The sequence below is a fragment of the Zalophus californianus genome, chromosome X (assembly GCF_009762305.2).
Source record: "Zalophus californianus isolate mZalCal1 chromosome X, mZalCal1.pri.v2, whole genome shotgun sequence".
NCBI lineage: Eukaryota > Metazoa > Chordata > Mammalia > Carnivora > Otariidae > Zalophus > Zalophus californianus.
Window position 1 is genome coordinate 96983966 of NC_045612.1, and position 21580 is coordinate 97005545.

At 40.7% G+C, this 21580-nt stretch overlaps 1 protein-coding gene across 3 annotated transcripts in view; it reads right to left on the reverse strand.

Moving 5' to 3' along the window:
• Nucleotides 1–21580, reverse strand: part of PRRG1 (proline rich and Gla domain 1) — a 173105-nt gene that overhangs the window by 139092 nt on the left and 12433 nt on the right. Inside the window, exon 1 of one of the 3 annotated variants that reach the window (XM_027607463.1) lies at nt 12015–12127. The exons of 1 other annotated variant lie outside the window; for it this stretch is intronic. The gene's annotated coding sequence lies outside the window, so the exon portion shown is untranslated. Of the gene's footprint in view, nt 1–11932; nt 12128–21580 lie in introns of those variants that run through there. One more of the 3 variants, XM_027607464.1, reaches the window with a different exon arrangement.

The window sequence follows — 21580 nt, forward strand, 5'->3', positions numbered from 1 at the left end:
TGTGGGGCAAAAACTAATACAACTGATAAGGAGAAAAAGAATAATCCCCTACTGTAGCTGCAGACTTTAACACTCCTCTAACAGAAATGGACAGATCCACCAGGCAGAAATTCAATAAATACCTAAACAGCACTATCAACCAATTGGATATAATTGGTATCGACAGACTACTTCATCCTACAAAGTGCACATAGATGACTCTCTCTCTCTCTGCACCCCACCCCTGCTCACGCACATGCTCTCTCTCTCAAATAAATAAATCCTTAAAAAATATTTTGAACTAAATGAAAATGCAACTTATCAAATACTATGGGGTGCACTGAAAGCAGGGCTTAGAGGGAAATTTATAGTACTGAATGCTTATATTAGAAAAGAGGATCTAAAATCAACAATCTAAGCTTCCACCTCAGAAAACTAGAAAAAGAGCAAATTAAAAGCAAATAAAAATTAGAGATTATCAATGAAATTGAAAACAAGAAATCAATAGAGAAAATAAATAAAACCAAAACCTGATTCTTTGAAAAGATCTATAAAATTGATAAACCGCTAGCCAGGCTAAGAGAAGAAACAAATTACAGTATCAGAAATGAAAGAAGAGATATCACTATAGATCACATGGATATTAAAGAGTTAATAAAGGATTATGAATAAAGCTATGCCTACAAATTTGATAACTGCAATGAAATGAAGTGATTTAATGAAAGAGACAATCTGCCAAAACTCACACAAGAAAAAAAATAGACAATATGAATAGGCCTATGAAGTTGAATCAATAATTAACAACCTTCCAAAACAGAAAGCGATAGGCCCAGATGGACTTACCTGTGAATGCTATCAAACACTTGAGGAGAGATCATACCAATTTTCTACAGTCTCTTCCAGAAGACAGAAACCAAGGGAATACTTTTCTAGCTCATGAGGCCAGAATTACCCTAATACCAAACCAAAGACATTACAAGAAAACTAAAGATCAATCCCTCTCATGAACATAACATGCAAAAATCCTAATACAAAAATCCTAATACAAATTGTTGGTAAATCAAATCCAATAATGTATAAAAAGAATTATACACTATAACCAAGTAAGATTTCTCAGGTATGCAAGGTTGTTTCAACAAAGACCAATTAATGTAATCCATCACATCAACAGACTAAAAAAGAAAAATCGTTAAAAAAAAGAAAAACCATACGATCCTATCAATAGATGACAGAAAAGGACTTTACAAAATTCAAAACTCATTCATGATAAAAAAAAAAACTCAGCAAATTAGGAATAGAGATGTTGTCGACTTGTTAAAGAACATCTACAAAAAACCTACAGCTAACATCATACTTAGTAGTGAGAAACTCAAAATTTTCCCACTATCAGGAACAAGGCAACAATGTCCCCTCACTGCTCTTTTTCAACATTATATTGGAAGTCCTAGCTAATGCAACAGGACAAGAAAAGTAAATAAGAGTTATACAAGATTGGGAAATAAACCAAACTGTCTTTGTTTCCAGATGACATTATCGTCAATGTAGAAAATCTAAAAGAATCAACAAAAAAATTCCTGGAACTAATAAGCAATTATAGCAATGTTGTATAAGATTAATATATAAAAATTAATCAATTTCCTATATGCCAGCAATAAATCAGTAGAATTTGAAATTAAAAATACATTACCATTTACATTAACACCCCCAAAATGAATTATGTATAAATCTAACAGAATATATACAAAATATTTGAGGAAAACTACAAAATTGTGATGAAAGATATCAAAGAACTAAATAAATGGGGAAATATTACATGTTCATAAATAGAAGGACTCAATATTGTCAAGATGTAAGCTCTTCTCAAGTTGACCCATAGATTCAACACAATCCCAATCAAAATCCAGCCAAGTTATTTTGTGGATATTGACAAACCTACCCAATATTTATAAAGAGAAGCAAAAGACCTAGAACAGCCAACTCAATACTAAAGGAGAACAAAGAAGACTAAAACTACCCTATTTACAGATTTATTATAAAGGTACAGTAATGAAGAGAGTGTGGTACTGGTAAAGATTACTAAGACGTTAATGGAAAAGAATAGAGAGCCCAGAAACAGACCCACATACAGTCAACTGATTGTTGACAAAGGAGCAAAGGCAATACAATGGAGCAAAGACAGTCCTTTCACCAAATGTGCTGGAACAACTTGCAAAAATGAATCTAAACACAGACCTTACACCCTTCAAAAATTTTAACTCAAAATGGATCACAGGGGCGCCGGGGTGGCTCAGTCATTAAGTGTCTGCCTTCAGCTCAGTCATGGTCCCAGGGTCCTGGGATCGAGCCCCACATCGGGCTCCCTGCTCAGCGGGAAGACTGCTTCTCCCTCTCCCACTCCCCCTGCTTGTGTTCCCTCTCTTGCTGTGTCTCTGTCAAATAAATAAAATCTTAAAAAAAAAATGGATCACAGACTACATATAATGCAAAACTATAAAACTCCTGGAATATAACATAGGTGAAAACCTAACTGACCTTTGGCATGGCAATAACTTTTAGACACAACACTAAAGGCATGATCTGTGGAAGAAATAATTGATAAGCTAGATTTCATTAAAATTAAAAACTTCTGGGGCACCTGGGTGGCTCAGACAGTTAAGTATCTGCCTTCGGCTAAGGTCATGATCCTGGGGTCCGGGGATCAAGTCCCCCGTCAGGCTTCCTGCTCAGCAGGGAGTCTGCTTCTCCCTCTACCCTTCCCCCTGCTTGTGATCTCTTTCTTTCTTTCTCACTCTCTCGCTCTCTAATAAGTAAATAAAATCTTTTTTTTAAGATTTTATTTATTTATTTGACAGAGAGAGACACAGTGAGAGAGGGAACACAAGCAGGGGGAGTGGGAGAGGGAGAAGCAGGCTTCCTGTGGAGCAGGGAGCCCGATGATCGCAGGACCCTGGGATCATGACCTGAGCCGAAGGCACACGCTTAACGACTGAGCCACCCAGGCGCCCCTAAATAAATAAAATCTTTTAAAAAATTAAAAACTTCTGCTCTGTGAGAGGCAATGTCAAAAGAATGAGAGGAAAAGCCACAGACTGAGAGAAAAATAAACATGTGAAGGCCTATTATCCAAAATATACAAGGAACTCTTAAAACAATAAAATGAACAATCTAATTTAAAAATGGGCAAAGGACCTGAAAAGACACCTCATCAAAGAAGATATACTGATAGCAAGTAAACATATGAAAAGATGTTTAATATCATGTCATTAGTGAACTCCAAACTAAAACAATGAGATATCACTACACACCTAAGTGAATGGCCAAAATCCAAAACACTGGCAAAACTAAATGCTGGTGGAGACGTGGAGCAACAGGAATATGAGAATGCAAAATGGTATAGCCACTTTGAAAAACAGTCTGCCTGTAGGTTTAGTAGGTTAATGTATAAATAAATTGTGGTACATCCAGACAATGGAATGTGAGTCAGCGCTAAAAAGAAATGAGCTATCAAGCCATGCAAAGACCTGGAGAAAGCTTAAATGCATATTACTAATTGAAAGAAGCCAATTCGAAAAGGCTACATACTATGATTCCAATGATATGACACCATGGAAAAGGCAAAACTAGAGAGACAGTAAAAAGATACATTGGTTGTAGGGATGCGGGGAGGGGATGGAGAGGTAGATAAACAGGATTTTTTTTAAAGATTCTATTTATTTATTTGAGAGAGCGTGAATGGGGGGAGATGGCGCAGAGGGAGAAGGAGAGAGGGAGAAGCAGACTCCCCTCCACTGAGCAGGGAGCCAGATGTGGGGCTCAATCCCAGGACCTGAAGATATCACCTGAGCCAAAGGCAGACACCTAACAGGCTGAGCCACCCAGGCACCCCAGAACACAGGATTTTTTAGAGCAGCAAAACTATTCTGTAAGACACCACGATAGCAGATACAGGTCATTAAATGTTTGTCCAAACCCACAGAGTGTACAACACCAAGAGTGAACATTAATGTAAACTATGGACTTCAGGTAATAAAAATGTGTCAATGTAAGTTCATCAGTTGTAACAAATGTACCACTGTGTTGCAGGATGCTGGGTGGGGGGGGACTGTGTCTGTGGACAGCGGGCATATGGGAACTCTCTGTACTTCTCAATTTTGCTATGAACCTAAAATCCTCTAAAAATAGTTCATTAATATTTTTTTAAAGCAAAGGAGTGACCTCTTCTCTTCCCTTGTAATGATCTGATCCATTCCCAGAGCTTCCTATCCACCCACACCTCTTTCCTGAATTCCACCCAGATATCAAAGTCATCTTGAACTCAGCATGCTTAGTACTGAATTTGTGATCCTCCTCTCAAATTTTCTCCTCCTGCAATCTTCCATATCTCACTAAACGGCTACTCTAACCTTCCAGGTGCTCAGACCAAAATCCCTGGCATCATTCTTGACTCATCCTTTGTCATATTCCCCTACCAATTCTACTTCCAATTAAGTGAACACTCTTGTGATTCTTCTGCAAGCTGATGTCTGAGAACCACTGTGCTAAGCCATGTTTTAGATATATAGGAGGAATCTACAAATACAGGACTAGAGTTTGAACAGAGTAGATGTCAGTACATTTACATTTTGAAATTTACTGCTATTGAAATAACATTCCCCATAAGAAATGGCAATTAAAAATAATAGCTACCATTTTTAGGGCAATTAGTACGTGCTAAATATTATGATAAGCTGTAATATACCTGACCTCACTTATGAGGTAAATATTATACTCATTATTTTTATAGATGAAGAAACTGACAGAGAAAGGAGTTTAACAAATGCCTCCAGTTCCGTGCCCTTGACCACCACATTAGTGTCTCCTACCTAGAGTGGGAAAGAGAGTCTTGGACAGAACCCTAAGAAGATGACTCAGTGGAAGTGGCTGGGGTTAACCTGTCAAAGAATTAGAGTAAAAATCAGAAATATGGAGAGGAAGTCTAGGTGAGGAAAGTTTAAGAAGGAAGCCTTAACCACAATGGTTTGGAATATCCTTTTCAGTAAGTCAATCTGAAGAACACAGAGGATGTAGGTAGAACTTCTTTAAAAAGAAGTTTTATGGACTCTACTCATCCTCTCCAAGACCCAAGTTTTTCTCATAAAAACCAGGCATTAATGTGTTTTGGCGTGAACAACAGTTAACATTCTTTTTTCTTTCTTTCTTTTTTAAGTGACGTGGAGGTGTTTTGGTGTGAACAACAGTTAACATTCTTTTTTCTTTCTTTCTTAAGTGACGTGGAGGGGTGACTGGGTGGCCCAGTTGGTTAAGTGTCTGCCTTCGGCTCAGGTCATGGCCCCAGGGTCCAGGGATCAAGTCCCACATGGGGCTCCTGCTGGGAGGAGAGCCTGCTTCTCCCTCTCCCTCTGCCTGCCGCCACCCCTGCTTGTGTGCTCTGTCAAATAAACAAATAAAATCTTAAAAGAGAGAGAGAGACAGAAAAAGTGCTTTTATGTTTAGGTGGAGAGGGGATAATCTGAGAGGACAAAAACAGAAGTTACTAATAGCCAGAATAGGTTCTCTGCATTGCTGGTACAGACTTAGACTAACCAAGTAGCCAATCCTGACTCATTTTTAGACTAAAGTATCATTTCTACTCACTTATAAGGTGAGTGATCATTTGCTCATGGTATTTTCTCCAGTTGGTAAATCCACTGAGTAGATGAAAGCTAGGTGTGGGGGGTGATGAGCTTGAGTGGTAAGGAGCAAAAGGAAAATAATTCCCTTCATGAACCAGAGGTGACTGTAAAGCCAACAATGCTGGTAGAGTTAAGACAGATGTCAAAGGTGGGCTGCAGAAATAGGCAAAGCCTATGGAGGGCACTATAACGTGAAGAGGCCCATTAGCCAAATGCTCAAACCACCTTAAGATTTAGGAGTATAATACAACTGATTAGTCTCTCTAATTGGTCTAATAGGTTACAGTTTCTTTAGTTGTATTAGCCTTCGAAGGATACCATCTGGCCAGCTTGATTCAGTTGTAAATTCCTAAATTCCAGCAGTGGCCTGTTAGTATCCTTCTACTAATTATTAATCTTCTGTTTCATGTTGACTTTTCACTACTATCAGTATCAGAAGTTGACCTGTTTTAAAATTTTGCCTTTTCCTGACACCTACTTTGTCTATATATGCAAAGCTTTTGCACCTCTTTTAGAAGGATAAACCAGACTAATACATGGGAACTTATTTCCACACTTTTCTTATCCACATTCCAAATAATGTTGTTCAAATATGACATATAATTTCAGCATTCTGAATTTCTTCTATTACCCCATGAACAATAAACAATACGAATTATCAATCTACCAGCATTTATTAACATCTACGTGTAAGTGCATTTATTAGGCATTTAGTACATACCCAGCAGCCCTAGGTATTGGGGTAACACAGAAGACTGAGGTTCTAGTTGCAAGACAAAAGTAAGACCAGTGGTATCAGTTTAACAGAAAAGAGGGTGATTAATTCATTCTGGGGGAGATGGCAAATTTTTCCAAGAAAAATTTGGACTGAATCTGAAAGGATGAATAGGGGTTCATTAAGCACTGGAAAAGGGAAAAGGTATCACTCCCTCCCCCAAACTGATAATGTTTGTGGCATTTAACTTAAAATAACAGGAAAAGATGGACTAAAATGACAAGAAGAAATGCTGTTCACTTCGTGGGGGGGGAGGGTTGTGCCTTTAAACACACTTCAGATCTGAAAGCTAAATGTTTCTATTGCTATATACTTTCCTCTTAGGACTGCCTCTGCTACATCCCAAAGATTTTGAACAGCTGTGTTTTCATTTTCATTTGTTTCCATGAATTTTTTAATTCTTCTTTAATTTCCTGGTTGACCCATTTATTCTTTAGTAGGATGTTCTTTAGCCTCCATGTATTTGAGTTCTTTCCAACTTTCCTCTTGTGATTGAGTTCTAGTTTCAAAGCATTGTGGTCTAAAAATATGCAGGGAATGATCCCAATCTTTTGTACCAGTAGAGACCTGATTTGTGAGCCACGATGTGATCTATAATGGAGAATGTTCCATGTGCACTAGAAGAGAATGTGTATTCTGTTGCTTTGAGATGGAAAGGTCTGAATATATCTGTGAAGTCCTTCTGGTCCAATGTGTCATTTAAAGCCCTTATTTCCTTGTTTGCTTAGATGATCTATCCATTGCTGTGAGGGGGGGTGTTAAAGTCCCATACTATTATTGTATTATTGTCGATGTGTTTCTTTGATTTTGTTATTAATTGGCTTATATAATTGGCTGCTCCCATGTTAGGGGCATAAATATATAAAATTGTTAGATCTTCTTATAGGATAGACCCTTTAAGTATGATATAGTGTCCTTCCTCATCTCCTATTATGGTCTTTGGTTTAAAATCTAATTTGTCTGATATAAGGATTGCCACCCCAGCTTTCTTTTGATGTCCATTAGCATGGTAAATGGTTTTCCACCCCTTCACTTTCAATCTGGAGGTGTCTTTGGGTCTAAAATGAGTCTCTTGCAGACAGTATATCAATGGGTCTTGTTTTTTTTATCCATCTGATAACCTGTGCCTTTTGATTGGGGCATTTAGCCCATTTACATTCAGGGTAACTACTGAAAGATATGAATTTAGTGCTGTTGTATTGCCTGTAAGGTGACTGTTACTGTATATTGTCTCTGTTCCTTTCTGGTCTATGTTACATTTAGGTTCTCTCTTTCCTTAGAGGACCCCTTTCAGTATTTCTTGTAGGGCCAGTGTGGTGGTCACAAATTCTTTTAGTTTTTGTTTGTCCTGGAAGATTTTTATCTCTATTTTCAATGACAGCCTAGCTGGATATAGTATTCTTAGCTGCACATTTTTCTTGCTTAGTGCCCTGAATATATCATGCCAGTCCTTTCTGGCCTGCCAGGTCTCTGTGGATAGGTCTGCTGCCAATCTAATGTTTCTACCATTGTATGTTACAGACCTCATGTCCCGAGCTGCTTTCAGGATTTTCTCTTTGTCTCTGAGATTTGTAAGGTTTACTATTAGATGTCGGGGTGTTCAAAGATACAAATGTAGTGATCCGAGGGGGCACCCGCACCCCAATGTTTATAGCAGCAATGTCCACAACAGCCAAACTATGGAAAGAGCCTAGATGTCCATCAACAGATGGATAAAGATGTGGTGTGTGTATGTACACATATATATGTATATATACACACAATGGAATATTATGCAGCCATCAGAAAAACGAAATCTTCCCATTTGGGCATTTTGCTAAGCGAAATAAATCAATCAGAGAAAGATAATTATTATATGATCTCACTGATATGAAGAATTTGAGAAACAAGGCAGAGGATCACTGGGGAAAGGAGGGAAAAAATGAAACAAGATGAAACCAGAGAGGGAGACAAACGATAAGAGACTCAATCTCAGGAAACAAACTGAGGGTTCCTGAAGTGGAAGGGGGTGGGAGGGATGGGGTGGCTGGGTGATGGACAGTGGGGAGGATATGTGCTATGGGGAGCGCTGTGAATTGTGTAAGACTGATGAATCACAGACCTGTAACCCTGAAACAAAAAATACACTATATGTTCATTTAAAAAAATTATTTAATGAAGAATAACAGAAAAAAAATGATGTCAGGGTGTTAACCTATTTTTATTGATTTTGAGGGGGGTTCTCTGTGCCTCCTGGATGCCTGTTTCCTTCCCCAAATTAGGGAAGTTCTCCACTATAACTTGCTCCAACACACCTTCTGCCCTCTGTTTCTTCTTCTTCTGGGATCCCAATTATTCTAATATTGTTTTGTCTTATGGTATCACTTATCTCTCGAATTCCCCCCTCATGATCTGGTAGTTATTTATCTCTCTTTTCCTCAGCTTCTTTATTCTCCATCATTTGGTCTTCTATATCACTAATTTTCTCTTCTGCCTCATTTATCCTAGCAGTTAGAGACTCCATTGCCTCCATTTTTGATTGCACCTCATTAATAGCCTTTTTGATTTTGACTTGGCTAGATTTTATTTCTCCAGAAAGGGATTCTCTAGTATCTTCTATGCTTTTTTCAAACCCAGCTAGTATCTTTCATCATTCTGAACTCTAGTTGCGACATCTTACTAATGTCTGTATTGATTAAGTCCCTGGCAGTTGGTACTGCCTCTTGTTCTTTTTTTTTTTTTTTGAGGTCAGTTTTTCCATTTTGTCATTTTGTCCAGAGGAGAAAAGATGAATGAGAGAACAAAATGCTAAAAGGGTAACAACAACCCCAGAAAAATAAATCAGAAGAGACCCAAAACTGGGGGGAAAAGAAAGAAAAAAAAAGAATATGAAGAATACAATCAGACAGATGAATATAACAGAGCCACACACTAGATTTTGGGTGTATTTTGGTCTGTTAGAAGAAACTGCCTCCCAAAATTTTAAAGAAAAAAAACCTCATATATATACAAAAATAAGGGTAAATACAATGAAGGGATGGAATATTGCTGTAAAAATGAAACTTAGAGTTTAAAAAAGGAATTGATAAGATGCTGGTTGAAAAGAAGAAAAATTCAAAAAAAGAAACAGAAAAAGAAAAAATAAAGAAAAATTAAAAAATTAACTTTGAAAGACTAAAGAATCATGGGAAAAAAGCCATGAATTCTATGTGCTGTATTCCCCCAGCGCTGGAGTTTTGCAGGTCTCATTGATCAGTACACTTGGTCTTGGCTCTTGCTGATCTGGGGGAGGGACCTGTTGTAGTGATTCTCAAATGTCTTTGCCACCAGGTGCCCCAGGTGGAATCGCCCCGCTCTTGCCTGGTCTGGGCTAAGTAATCTGCTTGGGTTTGCTCTCGGGAGCTTTGGTTCCCTGAACACTTTCTGTACAGCTCTAGAGGATGGGAATGAAAATGGCAGCCTCCCAATCTCTGGTCCCGAGGAGCTGAGAATTCGGGGCCCCACTCCTCAGTGAGCCCTCAGAGAAAAGCAGTCAATCACTCCTGTCTCCCTGGTCTCTGGTTGCATTCCGTGCTCACTTGGCCTGTGACCCAGTGTTTCTATCTCTGGCACCCCACCCCGTGTGGAGTCTCCAAACCCAGCAGATTGCACGCGCCGCTCCTCCCATGGGGAGAAAGGGGACTCTCCCCAGATCTGCCACTTGGTGGGTCCCTGCTAGAAGAGTAGTGGCCGGACTGTGCCACGGATCACGGTCTATGGCAACCCCAAGCTGAGAGTCCACTCCTAGGCTCACTCTTTGCAGCCGGCTTCCCGGCACCAAAACCTGGGAGCCCTGCTGCACTCAGGCACCCCCGGTCTTTCTGTGACCCCAAGGGTCCCGAGACCCCACTGTCCCGCGAGGATTCCACCCCCCGCTTAGCCACTGGAGTAACGTCCCTCAGCGGAGCCGACTTCTAAAAGTTCTGATTTTGTGCTCCACAGCTCTATCACTTGCCAGAAGCGGCTGACAGAGTCCACCCCCCAACTCCCCGTCTATCTTCCCGAATATCGCCTCGGATTCAGTTCTCCACATGTCCTACCTACCAGAAAGTGGTCACTTTTCTGTTCATAGAGTTGCTGCTATTCTTTTCTTCCATCTCCTATTGAGTCTGTAGGTGTTCAGAATGGTTTGATATCTAGCTGAATTCCTGGGACCAGACAAAATTTAGGTCTCCTACTCCTCCGCCATCTTGCTATACCCCTGAAAGCTCACTATTTATAAAACAGGATTCACAATCAAGGCAAAGGGGCAGAGGAAGTAGTTGCTGTATTCAGTTAAAACAGATGAATAAAAAAATCAACATTTATGCTTGAAAACATATATACCACTTTCCACAAAGTTCCTAATTTTGCAAATGAAAGCCTTAGAACCTTATCCAATATTACAGTGTTCACCCTAATGTTTTATATTCCCAGTATCATTTTTAAAGGTTCTAAAGTGAGTCTACCCAAGAACTTGGCAACATCTCCACACACACATCCAATAATCCCCTCTTGACTGAAACCATCAACAGCACCCTCATCAACTTTTCACTTACCCCGACTTGCGCTCCTTCACATCCTTCAAAATCTGGCTGTATTTATACTACAACTACCAGAAGGCATTAATTTACCTCTAAGTTTTGACACCCAACCTCTTATTTCCTCTTCAATTTCATTAGTTTCGCTTTTCTACTGAAGGGACACTTAAAAAATACATCAACAGCACAATTACAAAACCAATGGCTGCAGCCAGAGTCCGAACACACACACTGATTTCCAATTATATCCCTCTCGAGGCTGCTCCTACCACTGATCAAAAATCAGCGGACCAGGAAGAAGGAAAAAGCTGCGGCAGGGAGGTTGTTCCCTTCCTTCCATTCCCTCCATGCCTGCCCCCGCCCCCGTCCCCCAGGGCCACATTGCGACCTCATACACTGCCCCTCCACCGACCCGCCCCCGCTGTCACCCGCCACTGCCTAGAAAACAGTCATAGCCTTTGTTAAAATGTCCATGAGCACAATGTACCAGAAGACGGACACATTCCCGGGGGCGGGGTGAAGGAAAGTCACACGAACGCCACACCCTCTTTGGCACTAGCCTGGGGCGAAAGCCCACCTTCCCCAAATCCTCTCCCCCGCGACAAGGAATGTTCCTGGCAACTCTGCACTCTGAGACGGCAGCGCTGGGGGGGGGGGGGGGGTGCGGCGGGATGGGCCCGGGACGCCGCTCAGGGGCACCCAGCGGGGCATACTGAACTTGAAGCTGGGACAACCTCCAGCGCCCTTGGCGAGCCTCCCAGTCCTGCCAAGCCTGAGTAAGTACTTGCAGCCTCCGGAGCCCTTCTCTTCTATTTTCCTCCTCACACAAACCCTCACCCACTCCCGCCACCACGCACTCCGCTCCGCACGCAGCCGGGGCTGGACACTCTTAAGCAGAGCGGCCAACTCCCCCACCTCACGTCCGGCCAGTTTCTCCTCCCGGGACCGACGCTTCCCCGGGCACTCACCCGCGCACTCCCCGAACCCTCCCGGGATGTTCGGCGTGAACCAGGTTCCCAGCCAGCAGCCCAGGGCCACCACCGCACTCACCGCGCCCTGGGCGCCGCTCCTCTGCGCTCTGGGAGCTGCCAGCCGCGCCTGCGCGCTCCCACCGCCGACGAACCTAGTAGGAGCCTGGAGCCGGGAGCGGAGGGGCAGGGAGGTGGAAAGCGGTGGGGGTGGGGCCCGGGCGGGGTTAAGAGAGGAGGGGCGTGGCCAGGCAGGGTGGGAAACAGCGGGCGCGGAGCCTCCGCCGCCTTGGTCCGGAAAACCTAGTGCTCGGGGCACCCGGCCGGAGTTTTCCACTCTTGAGGTCTGTTGATAACATTGGCAGAGAAGTTTTCTGGTCCCCTCGGTGCACCCCCACACTCATCCTCGAGAAAGCGCGCTTGGCTTGGGGCCAAGCTAACCAGTCCCCGGGGGCCACCACGCCTCTCCCTGGAGCCACCCTGGATCCTCCCTAGCTAGCCTTTCACCTTTTTGCATGCCTATCTCCCCACGTATTATTCCCCCACCCCTATCCTCCGCGCCTTTTTTCTCGCGCGCGCAGTCCTCAGCCCTCCAGAGGTGAGGGGCTTGGGGATTTCTCACCCACAGACCGTCTGTGCAGCGTATCCTGGTTAACGTGTCTCTGCTGTGTGCGAGCCCAGAACGCAGTGGGTGACTACCCAACCAGAGACAGCTGTTAAAGCTCAGCACTTTTCCTGAGAACAAACTCTACTGTTGCTGTTTCTACACTTTTGGTGACAATAATCTTTCTTCTTAAAAAGATTCTTGAATAAGCCTACCCGAATATCTTGGGAAGAAGAACACGGGTTGTCAAAGAAGACGCATCTTTGACCCTGCTTTTTAGGTAGCCACCTTAGAATCTGAGCCTTCTAAAAGCCCCTCTGAGAAACAGAATATTCGGCCTGTGTTGTGTGGACTTTGCCCTAATGGTTTCAGGTTTTCTGGCATTTAGCATTTTAAGAAGCCCAACTTGATTATTATTCCATGCTGCATGCATGCTTAGTTTTAAGTTCTCTGCTTTTACGTTTAAAATCTGGTCAGCTGTGGTATCTCACGTGCCTTCGGATCAGCTATTAAAATAAACACACCTGAGCGAATCCAACGTGAATTGGCCTGTGGGCCCAAAGTGATTTATTCCAAATTACTTTTCCTTTCTTCTTTTTGCTTCAGTTATGATGGAATTGAGAAACATTTGGCTAAGAATAAAAGAGCTGCCACAGGGCCACACCCCTAGTCCTGCCCAGCAACTGTTTTGACTGTGATGGCAGCATTTTTGGGGAGAGTCTGGTAATTGCCCTTAGAGATCTGAATATCCTGAAATTCTTCCCATTAACTTTTGTGGTTCTTCCATTTGTGTATTTTACGAACCAGACTTTCTTGAACTCAAATATTTTTTATTTGTCAAATAAGTATAAGGGGAATGTAGTGAAGACATACTGTAAGAGGGTATGTATATTGGTAAATATAAACACAGACTATAGGATGAATAAATCTGCAAATGCCTAGAAGTAGGACTTTGTCCTATTCATTTCACTGACAATGTTTCACATACAGAAGATGCCTTAAAAAACCCCACTTGGTTAATAAAGGTAATTTTTGCATTCTTAATAGATGTGTATATATGTGTGTCAACTTTCATTTGATTACTGGGTTTATTTTCTTATTCTGTGCCTGAGTTGTCAGGATATTTTCATGGAAGTGACTAAAAGTACAATGAAGTAGCTTAGGCAAAAAGAGAAAGTTATTGTGTAACCCAAGCTGTGAAAGGGTAAGTATATGAATGACTTTCGGAATAAAGGGAACAAATAACGTGAATGCTTCAAATTCCAGGTAAGGTTCTCAAACCAGCCTCTTTTAGACAGGGTCGTTCTTTCAGAACATCTGAAAGGCATGTTCTGTAGGCTTAGAACCATGGCCTCTGACAAATTGTGGCCTCATACCTATCAAGTCGTTACCAGACAGAATGAGCCTCTCTTCCCTCAGTTCCAATTTTTAGAACACCAGATAAAGAGCATGATTGGGTAAGATCAAGTAACATAATCATTCTTGGAGAAAAAGTACATGTGTGACATAAGAATGGTACCCCCAGTAGAACCACTTAGTTGGAGGGGAAAAAAAAAAAGAGTAAGGGTAGTTGCTATTTTCAGAACAAGAGAAAAGTGCTGGACAGATAAAAAAAAAAAGTTCACCATGGAACAAATCTGCTTAAGGAATACAGCCTTGAAATTATCTTTTACCTCTCTCTCTTATTCAAGTATTAACCATTCTCCTTAATAATAGTTTTCTGTGGCTGCTTTAAAAAAAAAAAAAAACCCAAAAACGTAGTGCCTTTAATACAACACAAATTTATTACAGCTCTAGAAGTCAGAATTCTGAAAAGGGTCACACTGGGCTAAAATCACGGTGTCAGCAGAATTGAATTCCTGTATGGAGGTCCCAGGCAGAATCCTTTTCCTTGACCTTCCACATTCTAGAGGCCACCTCCTTGGTTCATGGTCCCCTTCCATCTTCAAAGCCAGCAATGACATTACTCTGACACACTGAAAATTCTGCCTACTTCTTCCACATTTAAGGACCTTTTTGATTATATTTGGCCCATCCAGATAATCTCATATAATCTTATTTTAAGGTCAGTTGATGAGGAACCTTAATTCCATCTATAACTTTAATTCCCCTTTGTCATGTAACATAGTATTTCCACATGTTTTGGATATTAGCACATTGGCACTGCAGGGGTGGTGTGCATTATAATCCCTACCACAGTCTTTATTTTCATAAAAACAACAGAGCCTAAATCATTAGTTCCCAAACTGGGGTGCTTATAAAAATTACTGATGTCTTATCTGGATACCACCCCCATATATCATGATTTCTTTGGACTGGAATCCATGAGCCCTCTAAATACACACACACACACACACACACACACACTTGATTGGATCAGGATGGATAGGGAGGGAGTATCTCAACTATGTTGGGGCAATCAGAGAACTTCCCTGGGGATTTAGAATGGGGAGAGGAAATTGGTAAGACTGGGTGTCTGGGGCTATAACAAAAATGTACGGGCTATGCCATCAGGAGAAACAAAAAAAAAAGTCTGGAGGGGATAGAAGAGAGGGAAGAGACAGAGAAAAAAGTAGAGTGGAGCTGAGTGTAGATCCTCAATGGTTGTCTGCCTCCTGATTACAATAGCATTCTTACCCATGGCTTCTATGAGGTACCACCGCATTCTCATAAGAAAGGCTTATTTCTTCGACAAAGCAGGAAAGAATATCCAATGGAAAAAAGACAGTCTCTTCAACAAATGGTGTTGGGAAAATTGGACAGCCACATGCAGAAGAATGAAACTGGACCATTTCCTAATACCATACAAAAAACTAGACTCAAAATGGATGAAAGACCTAAATGTGAGACAGGAATCCATCAAAATCCTAGAGGAGAACACAGGCAGCAACCTCTTTGACCTCTGCCGCAGCAACTTCTTGTTAGACACATCTCCAAAGGCAAGGGAAACAAAAGCAAAAATGAACTTTTGGGACTTCATCAAGATAAAAAGCTTCTGCACAGCAAAGGAAACAGTCAACAAAACTAAAAGGCTACCTACAGAACGGGAGAAGATATTTGCAAATGACATATCAGATAAAGGGCTGGTATCCAATATCTATAAAAAACTTCTCAAACTCAATATCCAAAGAACAATTAATCCAATCAAGAAAAAGGGCAGGAGACATGAACAGACTTTTCTCCAAAGAAGACATCCAAATAGCCAACACATGAAAAAGTGCTCAACATCACTCGGCATCAGGGAAATCCAAATCAAAACCTCAATGAGATACCACCTCACACCCGTCAGAATGGCTAAAATTAAAAAGGCAGGAAAAGACAGATGTTGGCGAGGATGTGGAGAAAGGGGAACCTTCCTACCCTGTTGGTGGGAATGCAAGCTAGAGCAGCCAGTCTGGAAGACAGTACGGGGGTTCCTCAAAAAGTTGAAAATAGAGCTACCCTATGACCCAGCAATTGCACTACTGGGTATTTATTCCAAAGATACAAATGTAGGGATCTGAAGGGGCACCTGCACCCCAATGTTTACAGCAGCAATGTCCACAATAGCCAAACTATGGAAAGAGCCTAGATGTCCATCAACAGATGAATGAATAATGAAGTTGTGGTATATATATACAATGGACTATTAAGCAGCCATCAAAAAAATGAAATCTTGCCATGTGCAATGATGTGGATGGAACTAGAGGGTATTATACTAAGCAAAATAAGTCCATCAGAGAAAGACAATTATCATATGATCTCACTGATATATGGAATTTAAGAAACAAGGCAGAGGACCATAGGGGAAGAGAGGGAAAAAAATGAAACAAGACAAAAACCATAAGAGACTCTTAATCATAGGAAACAAACTGAAGGCTGCTGGAGGGGAGAGGGGTGGAAGGGTGGGGTGGCTGGGTGATGGACATTGGGGAGGGTATGTGTTGTAATGAGCACTGGTTATTATAAAAGACTGATGAATCACAGACCTGTACCCCTGATGTACAAATGTACAAATAATACATTATATGTTAAAAAAACTGCAACAAAATTAGGAGATGGGAGAGTGGCCAAAGTGGTTCTAAAGTTTAACTATAAATATTTTATTAAAAAAAAGTCTTATTTAACTGAAGCTAGTTCAAATTATTTCCTCTTGCATAAACCCCGAACTGTTCTAATTAATACATGATGTGAGCTTAATTTTCCTCTAGTTATTTTTTTATAATATGCCTCTTGTTTAAGAAATAAGGCAAGTTTAAGAACCAAACTGTCAGAGTTGGTATTCCAGAACTGTCTACTTCACTAGCACCGAATCTCCTAGTTATCCCATATTCTTCAACTCTTTCTTCCTCTTAATATTTACTCAAAGGCTCAGAGGGGCCTCACAAGTTATCTCAGCCTACTCCTCATTCAATAGCCTCCCTAAGACACACCAGTTGGGTATATAGATCCAGTTCTCAGCTTAACTAATGTCAAGTGAATCTTAATGTGATTTGCAAATCAAATCTCTAGCCCTTAGTCTTCTCCTCATTTTCAGATCTATAGTTATAGCTGATGAATGGATCCTGCCTCCTCAATTTGTAAGATACAAAACTCAGTTTTTTTCCAAACTCTGCCTTTCCCTCTGCATTTTCTTTCCTTATTAATGAAACCACCATGCACCCCATCAAACATATTAGAAATAGTAAACTCACCCATGACCTCTTCTTTTCTATCCTCAGTTGTTGATTCAGTCTACCTCATACATGTCTCATATATTAATCTCTCTGTCCTGCCTCACTTCAGATTCATTTTCAATTGCCTGACATGGCCTCCCAACTAGTTTCCCTGTCTTTAGTTTCTTCTGAATCCAACCCACCCTTCTGAATTACACCAGATAGCTTTATAAACACAAATAGGATTAAACCACTGTACTTCTTAAAAACATTTCATGACTCCCACCTACTTTAACATAAAATACAAACTCCTTAAGCACAAATTTTCTAATTATTTGGCTCTAGCGCGTCTTTGCAAACTCACTTCCCTGCCCATCATATACATGATAAGCTACTCTCTATATTTACCTTACACTTGCTGCTAGGACTTTTCTGTTCTCTCTGTATGGCAGACATACTCCTAAAGACCCAGTTCAGGGGCACCTGGGTGGCTCAGATGGTTAAGCGTCTGCCTTTGGCTCAGGTCGTGATCTCCAGGTCCTGGGATCAAGCCTCATGTCGGGCTCCCAGCTGAGCAGAGAGTCTGCTTCTCCCTCTCCCTCTGCCCCTGCTCGTGTACTCTCACTCGCTTACTCTCTCTCTCAAATAAACAAATAAAATCTTTAAAAAAAGTCAAGCTGATTATAAAATGTATGTAGGAAAATAAAAGGATATGAAAATACAAAGGGAGAGTCTAGATTATCCAAAGCAATTTTGAAAAGGAAGAACAAACTTAGGGGACTTAAAATAACTGAGTTTTAAGACCTACTATAATGTTGCGGTGCCGGGGTGGCTCAGTCGGTTAAGCGTCTGCCTTTGGCTCAGGTCATGATCCCAGCGTCCTGGGATGGAGCCCCACGTCAGGCTCCCTGCTTAGCAGGGAGCCTGCTTCTCCCTCTGCCTCTGCCTGCCGCTCCCCCTGCTTGTGCTCTCTCTCTCTCTCTCTCTCTCGCTATCTCTCTTTCTGTGTCAAATAAATAAATAAAATGTTTAAAAAAAAAGACCTACTATAATGTGATAGTAATAAAGATAATGTGGCATGAAGATCAATAAAAATATCAAGAGAATTGACTAGAGAGCCCAGAAATGTCCTCCCACTTGTACTGGGTCATTGATTTTTGACAAAGTAGCCAAGGCAACCCATTGGGAACAGAAAGCCTTTTCTATGAATAATGTTGGAACAACTGGGTATTAATAAGCAAAGAAATAAAATGCAATTTCTACCTCACACCATAAACAAAATTAATTAGAGATGGAACACAGACCTAAATGTAAAAAAGTAAAACTATAAATCTTTCATGTGAAAACAGACGATCTTTGTGACTTGGAGGTAGACAAAGTTTCTAACATGGAAGAAAGCAATAACCATAAATGAAAATAATGATAAATTAATCTTCATAAAAATTTAAAACTTTTGGGCCTCCCGGGTGGCTCAGTCAGTTAAGCATCTGCCTTCAGCTCAGGTCATGATCCCAGGGTCCTGGGATTGAGTTCTGCATCAGGCTCCCTGCTCAGCAGGGAGTCTGCTCCTTCTCCCCACTGCTCATGCTATCTCTCTCTGTCAAATAAATAAATAAAATCTTTAAAAAAAATTTAAAACTTTTGCTCATTGAGAGACATCATTTAGAAAATTAATGAACAATCTCCAGGCTGGGAGAAAAATTTGCAAAACATATCTCTGACAAAATACTGGTATCAATATGCATGCTGAATTCTGGAAACAATAAAAAGAAATAAACACTTTGAAAATGAACCAAAGGTGTGCCTGGATGGCTCAGTCAGTTGGGCGTCCGACTCTTGGTTTTGGCTCAGGTCATGATCTCAGGGTTGTGGGATCAAGCCCCATGTTGGGCTCCATGCTCAGCACAGAGTCTGCTTGTCCTTCTCCCTCCTGCTCTGCTCCTCACCCCTGCTTGTGTTCTCAAATAAATAAAATCTTCAAAAAATTTTTTTTAATTTAAAAAATAAAAAGAAAATGAACAAAAAAGTTGATTAGAACCCTCACAAAGGAAGAGGCACAAATGTTCAATGAGCACATGACAATTAGTTCAACATAATTAGTCATCAGGGAAATGCACAATAAAACCACAATCAGCTAACAAAACACATCCACAAGTTTGGCCAAAATTGTAAAGACTAACACCACTGAATGTTAGTGAAGATATGGAACCATTGGAACACTCACACATGGTTGGTGGAGTGTAATACCATACAATTACTTTGGAGAAAGATCTGGCAATTTCTTCTAAAACGAGACATATGCCTACTCTATAACCCAACAAGTCCCCTCATCAAGAGAAATGAAAACAAATATATACAAAAAAGGCTAGTACAAGAAGGTTCATAGCAGCCTGAAACTGGAAACACAGGCATCCATCAGTAAGACAATGGATAAACAAACTGAGGCATCTTCACACATGAGATATTACTCAGCAATAAAAGTAGGAACTACTGAAAAAAGTAACAATGTGGACGAATCTGGAAACAAAATACCCTGAATTAAGAAAGCCTTACATGAAAGAGTACGTATTTACATGAATTTCTAGAGCTGTTAAAACTCATCTGTGGTAGGAAAAAAAAGAGAACGGTATTTTCCTGTGGAGTGTTGGAAGACTGGGAAGTGTGGTAAGGGGACAGGAGATAACTTTATGAGGTGATATTAGCATTCTGTATTCTGATTGCACAGATTTGTGCAGTTGTGGAAACTCCTTGAATGGTAATACTCAAGACATTTGCATTACACTGTATTGATATTTTACCTCAGAAAAATACAACCAAATATTAAACTCGAATTCAATCTAGTGTACTTGGGGGAAATATAATGATGTATACAATTTACTTTCAAATATATTAAAAATAATTTGGACTGATACAAGGATAGAGAAATTGATAAATGTGATAAAGCAAGTGAAGTTAAATGTTACTTGTAGAATCTAGGTGGTGAGTGTTCATAGTACAATTCTTCCCACTTTTCTGTATGTTTGACAAACGTGTAGTAAAATGTTGGAAAAAGACTGAATAAAGTGTGGCATACTTAGGAGATGTTAAATAAATGAGCTCTTTTTTTTTGCTATGCATATTTACTGGGTCTCATCAGAACACAGGGAATATCTTTTGGCTACAGAGTACCAAAGTTAGTTATATAATAACTATGACTGCCATTTATATGGAAATAATTTACTTAAATTTTTAGATTATCCAGGGAACCAATATTCATGTTTCTTAAAATGTCTTAAAGTGAATTTGAAATTCCAGTATATATCCACAAGATTCAATCTGCCTGTCCATATATCTCTGTAAAAATATATGTGAAAGAATATCCTCTGGTTTGCTGTCATGATGAATTAAGTATGGCTTTACATTTCTAACGTCCATGGCTTGTTTTGATTACAGGGTAATTCAAAAGCATAGTCTATCAGCCTCCTGAATTTAGTAAAAAGGATATGTAAAAAAACATATTCATTTTTTTTAAAGATTTTATTTATTTATTTGACACAGAGAGACACAGCGAGAGAGGGAACACAAACAGGGGGAGTGGGAGAGGGAGAAGCAGGCTTCCCGCTGAGCAGGGAGCCTGATGCGGGGCTCCATCCCAGGACCCTGGGACCATGACCTGAGCCGAAGGCAGGCGCTCAAGGACTGAGCCACCCAGGTGCCCCTAAATAAATAAATCTTAAAAAAAGAAAAGAAAAAGGAAAGTCTGTTTATTTTGTCAGAAGGCAGTGATTCACCTCTCTCATTTCTGGTGGGTAGACCCCTCTGGGTGACCCAGGGCAATATAATAGGCTAGGTCTCAGGAGAGTTCTAATAACATCTACTTCAATATGATTCCGTAGGTAACAACAGAGATGCAACAACATTGAAATGTTTGAAAGCAGATGCTAATGGATCCTTCTGTACCAGCTACAGAAGGCAATCTCAGCTTGAAAGGACCCTGGCCCTTATTATCATAAGGTGAATGATACATGGAGACAGAACAGTAAAGCCAGAGTCTTGCAGGGTGCCATGGGCCACAGGCAGATTGTCTTATTGTTTTATTTATTTATTTTTTAAGATTTTATTTATTTGACAGAGAGAGACACAGCAAGAGAGGGAACACAAGCAGGGGGAGTGGGAGAGGGAGAAACAGGCTTCCCGCTGAGCAGAGAACCCGATGTGGGGCTCGATCCCAGGACCCTGGGACCGTGACCTGAGCCGAAGGCAGACGCTTAACGACTGAGCCACCCAGGCGCCCCGCAGATTGTCTTACTGTTTTAGACTTAATCTTTTAAAAAAGTATATAAAGAAAGGATTGAGTCAAGTGATACTTGCATGTCATGTGAGCTTTTAATTTTCATGGGATTTGGGTCTTAAATGTGTGTTTATAAGCTA